Genomic DNA, 5,980 nt, shown 5'->3' on the forward strand with positions numbered 1-5,980 from the left:
GGCTCACTGCAACCTCTGCCTCCCGAGTTCAAGCGATTCTCCTACCTCGGCCTCCCGAGTAGCTGGGATTACAGACATGTGCCACCACGCCCAGCTAATTTTTTGTATTTTTAGTAGAGATGGGGTTTCACAATGTTGGCCAGGCTGGTCTTGAACTCCTGACCTCAGGTGATCCACCTGCCTCGGCCTCCCCAAGTGCTGGGATTACAGGCGTGAGCCACTGCGCCCAGCCTGTAATTTTTTCATTGAGACAGGAACTTGCTATGTTAGCCAGGCTGGTCTGGAACTCCCGGGCTCAAGTGATACCCCTGCCTCAGCCTCCCAAAGTGTTGGGATAACAGGCATGAGCCACAGTGCCCAGCCCCCTATTTATTACTTGTTTGGGTTTCCTAAGGATATCATAAGCTATTTCAGGCGGGTGCAAAAGAGCAAGTGTCCTGCCACATGACTTATGCAAATCTAGAGAGCAGGACCAGCTACTCAGCTCTGATTCCAATTTTGTCCCTTAGGGGCTTTGTCTAAACCCTGGAACCAAAACATCCAGCTGCCTTCATTTGCTCGATCCCAAATGAATGAAAATGTTATCTTTTTTGCGTTTTGATGGAGCCAAATGAATGAAAAAAAAACACTGTGAGTGCATCGAATAGGAGGTAAGGCCATATTTTTAATGAAATTATTAACATGGGACAAAACTTCATCAGGTTTCACGTTGAACAGATAAAAATCCCCTTGGGTCTGAGCCATTACCTTGGAATCAGAACATGGGCATTTCCTTGGTGTTCCCCTTGGCGGCAGCCGCCTGCTCTCAGCCTGAGGCAGGTGCAGGGAGCCTGCTGGTAATCGGGACACCCTGCAGAGCTGGGGTTGCTGTAGCAACCAGATGCTGCCTGGAGGGCGGAATTTTAAAATATCTCAGCTATAATAGTTTTTTTCACATTCTGTCACTTCCCCAGTGCTGCATCATACTGCTGAGGTGGGCCACGCGGGGACACCGGAGCCCTTGGGAGGCAGCTTCTGTGGGTGTTGGAAGTGGGAAGATGGTCTCAGGGTGTTAACTGCTGGGCAGCTGACAGCCTCAGCTTTTGCCTCCAGGTTCCTCCAGCTCTTGGTTCGAAAGCCTCGTGTCATTTTCTCTCTTTTTGGGGTGAGAGAGGGGGTGGGGAGAGAGAATAGGAGTCTAGCTTGAAATTCCTTCCCTACCTCCTCCCACTCTGACTTGGGCTTTCTGGCTCTGCATCCCTAGGCGAGCAGACTTGGCATTCCTGGAGCTGTCTCTTTGGAGAGGGGAGGGGTGTTCCTTCTTCCCTTCTTGTCTGCTTCTTCCTTTGGTCTTTCTAACTTCCTCTTTCAGCTTCATTTATTCACATATAAATGACTGTTGCTGCCCTACCAAACGCAGTGTTAAGAAATGAGGGCCAGGTTCGGTGGCTCATACATGTAATTCCAGCACTTTGGGAGGCCGAGGCAGGGGAATCACTTGAGGTTAGGAGTGTGAGACCAGCCTGGCCAACATAGTGAAACCCTATCTCTACTAAAAAAAAAAAAAAGAAAAAAAAAACAAAAATTAGCCAGGCAGGTGGCACGTGTCTGTAATCCCAGCTACTCGGGAGGCTGAGGCAGGAGAATTGCTTGAACCTGGGAGGCGGAGGTTGCAGTGAGCCAAGATTGCACCACTGCACTCTGGTCTGGATGACAGAGTGAGACTCCATCTCAGAAAAAAAAAAAAAAGAAATGAGAAACTGCCTTTGTTCTAGAGGGGTTCATCCTGTCTTGACCCTGGGCTTGCCTATCAGATATCAAGCAATTTTATAAAGTTACAGTCATTAAGACACTGTTCTACTGGCAGAGGGAGAGATACAAACCAATGGGACAAAGTAGAGTACCCAGAAATAGACCTACACATGGATGAAAATGTGGCTTCCCAAAATCTTTCTTTCTTGCTCATTTCATAGCCTGATATGGGTCAGGTGGCTACTCTTGACCTTTTCCCTTCAAATGGTGACTCAGGGATCCAGGCACCCTCCAGTTGGTGATGCTGTCATCTTCCACACACGGCATCCAAGGTCTGTGGGAGAGAGAGTGAATGGATGACCGTGAAGCGATTTATGGCCGAACCAGGCTGTGGTGGATACCACGTCTGCATGTTTATTGGCTAGCCATGTGGTTCTAATGTGACTACAAAGAGGATGGGAAATGTGGTCTTCCTCTGTCTAGGAAGAGGAAATGGGATTGGACAGCGTCTAGTCTGTCTCTGTTGCCACATTACCATTTACTAGGAATAAAGAAATTCTGGCCAGACTTGGTGGCTCACGCCTATAATCCCAGCACTCTGGGAGGCAGAAGCAGGAGGACCGCTTGAGTCCAGGAGTTTGAGACCAGCCTGGGCAACACAGGGAGACCCTCTATCTACAAACAAACAAAAAAAATAGCTGGGTGTGGTGGCACATGCTTGTTGTAGTCACAGCTACCTGGAAGACTGAGGCAGGAGGATTGCTTGAGCCCAGGATTCAAGGCTGAGTGAGCTGTGATGGTGCCACTGCACTCTGGTCTGGACAACAGAGCAAGACCAATAGAGCAAAAAATTCTGTTTTGCTCAATTTTTGTTAAAATTCATGAATAGATATTAAATGTTTGTTTCTCTGTATTTGTTGAGTTGATCTTAAGTGTTTTTCTCCTTCAATCTGTTAATATGGTAAACTATATTAATATATTTTGTTTTCATCTTTTTTTTTTTTTTTTGGAGACAGGGTATCTCTCTGTCACCCAGGTTGCAGTGCAGTTGCGCAGTCCTGGCTCACGGCAGCCTCGACCTCCCAGGCTTAAGCAATTCTCCCGCCTCAGCCTCCCAAGTAGCTGGGACTACAGGTATGTGCCGCCACACCCCAGCTAATTTTATTTTTTATTTTTTGTAGAGGTGAGGTCTTGCCATGTTGCCTAGGCGGCTCTCAAACTCCTGGGCTTCAAGCGCTCCTCCCACCTTGGCCTCCAGAATGTTGGGATTACAGGCGTGAGTCACTACACCCAGCCTGTTTTCATCTTTAACTCTTTCTTTCATCCCTGGGAAAAAACCAAATTGGTTATGTTACATGTTGCTGGCCACTACTGCTGGTAATTTGTTCAGGAGTTCTTTGCCTATGTTCATAAGTGCAATTGGTCTATGTCTTAGTCCATTCAGGCTGTTAGAAGACCATAGACTGGGTGTCCTATGACAACAGAAATTCATTTCTCATACTTTCGGAGACTGGACAGTCCAAGATCAAGGCATCAGCAGATTCGGTTTCTGGTGAGGGCCTAATTCCTGCTTCTTGGTTGGCCTGGACCAGAGAGGTGGCCAGCCTTTGAATCTGCTCTCACTGTGGGTCCTTGCACTCTGGGCCGGTGATGGGAGTGCCAGCTCTCATGATCTCTGAACTGCCTTCAGGGTCCTTCTTCCATTATCTTGGAGAATAGCTCCTAGCTTCTGTTGCAATGGCTGATCCATACTAATCTTACTAAAGGAGCTTGGCAACACAGCAACACCCTTAGTGTTCTCTCCAAACGGGTTCTCGTTCTTTTCTATATGGATGGGCCAATCATTTTTCAGAATTTCAAGTTCTCATTACTTTTTGCTTAACAGTTCTGTCTTTAAGTCATTTATGTCTCTCTTGAATTTTACTGGAAGCAGTCAGAAGGAGCTAGGTAACTCCTTCAATACTTTGTTTAGAGATTTCCTGAGCCAAACATCCAATTGCAGGTTTCATTGCTTGCAATTTTTACCTCCACAAAATGATAGAACATGAACACAATTTAGCCAAGTTCTTCCTAACAAGGATGGCCTTTTGTCCAGCTTCCAGTAAATGTTCTTCATTTCCATATGTGACCCCCTCAGAATGGCCTTACTGCCCGTAATCCCAGCACTTTGGGAGGTCAAGGCGGGTGGATCACTTGAGGTCAGGAGTTCTAGACCAGCCTGGTCAACATGGTGAAACCCCGTCTTTACTGAAATACAAAAATTAGCCAGGTGTGGTGGCACGCACCTGTAGTCCCAACTACTTGGGAGGCTGAGGCAGGAGAATCACTTGAACCCAGGAAGTGGAGATTGCAGCAAGATCATGCCACTACACTTCAGCCTGGGTGACAGAGTGAGACTCTGTCTCAAACAAATCAAAACAAAACAAAACAAAACAAAACAAAACAAAACAAAACAAAAGAATGGCCTTACTATATATTCCTACTAACATTCTGTTCAGGATTACTTTGGTACTCTCTAAGAAGATTGAGGTTTCTCTACAGCTCTCCTCTTTTCTTTCTGAGTCCTCATCAGGATCACCCTTAATGTCCACATTTCTAGCATATACCTCAAAACTCTTTCAGCCTCTACCCGTTACCAAATTGGAAAGTTGATGCCTTGGCCTCCCAAAGCGCTAGGACTGCCGGGTGTGGTGGCTCACACCTGTAATCCCAGCACTTTGGGAGGCCGAGGTGGGCAGATCACAAGGTCAGGAGATCAAGACCATCCTGGCTAACACGGTGAAACCCTGTCTCTACAAAAAATACAAAAATTAGCCGGCATGATGCCACGCACCTGTAATCCCAGCTACTCAGGAGGCTGAGGCAGGAGAATTGCTTGAACCCAGGAGGCAGAGGTTGCAGTGAGCCAAGGTCGCACCACTGCACTCCATCCTGGGTGACAGAGTGAGACTCCGTCTCAAAACAAAACAAAACAAAACAAACAAACAAAAAACAAAGTGTTAAGATTACAAGCATGAGCCGCCATGCCCAACCATATTTCCTTCTTTGTGTTTTCATTGTACTTGCTTTTCTTTCTCCAACTTTTTAAAATTTATTTTGAGACAGGCTCTTACTCTGTCGCCTAGGCTGGACGTGGTGTGATCATGGCTCACTGTAGCCTCAAACTGCTGGGTTCAAGAGGTGATTCACCTCAGCCTCCCAAGTAGCTGGGGCTACAGGCATGTACCATCATGCCTGGCTAATATTTTAATTTTTTATAGAGACAGGGTGTTGCTGTACCCAGCTGATCTCAAACTACTGGCCTCAAGTGACCCTCCTGCCTTAGCCTCCCAAAGTGCTGGGATTATAAGCCACTGTGCTCAGCCAATTTAAGTTGGACGTTTACCTTATTAAATGTTCAGTTTTCTCCTTTTGTGACACAAACATTTAAGGCTATAAATGTCCCTCTTCTGCTTTGGCTATATCCCATCCATTTTGACAGGCGATATGTTCATGTACATTTAGTTCTAAATATTTTCTAATTTTTGAATGATTCATTTGGAAGTATGTGTTTAAACTTCCAAATATGTGGGGGGCGGTTGGTCATTGTTTTGTTATTTTATTCTAATCTAATTGTTGTGAGGTTAAAGGATTGGTCTGTACATGGTCAGGCTTTGTAAATGTTGCATGTAAAATTGTAAACAATATGTAGTATCTAATTTTGTAGGTACAGAGTTCTGAATTCAGCCATTTAGATCAAGCTTGTTAATGATGTGGTTCAACTTGTGTACATCTGTACCAATGTTTTATCTGTTTAAGCTATCAATTTCTGAGAGCTGTGTTTGTATTTCCCACTATCATTAGGTTATTTGCCAATGTCTCATAAATATTATCCATTTTTATTGATATGTTTTAGGGCTACGTTATTGAATACATACACATTCAGAATTATAATCTTTCTGGAACTTGGTCTTTTTACAGCAGCAAATATTTATATAGCACTTTGTGCTGAGCACTTTCCATATATTAATTCATTTACTCCTTATAACAACTCTATGAAGTGGATACTATTATTTTCCTCATTTTCTAGTGGGAAAATCAAGGAAAGAGAGATTAAATAATTTACCTAAGGTCACTCAGCTTCTAAATGGTGGAGTCGGCCGGGCGCCGTGGCTCACGCTGTAATCCCAGCACTTTGGGAGGCCGAGGTGGGCAGATCACCTGAGGTCAGGAGTTCAAGACCAGCCTGGCCAACATGGTGAAACCCTGT

The sequence above is a fragment of the Mandrillus leucophaeus genome, unplaced genomic scaffold, assembly GCF_000951045.1.
Source record: "Mandrillus leucophaeus isolate KB7577 unplaced genomic scaffold, Mleu.le_1.0 Scaffold270, whole genome shotgun sequence".
In the NCBI taxonomy this organism is placed as follows: domain Eukaryota; kingdom Metazoa; phylum Chordata; class Mammalia; order Primates; family Cercopithecidae; genus Mandrillus; species Mandrillus leucophaeus.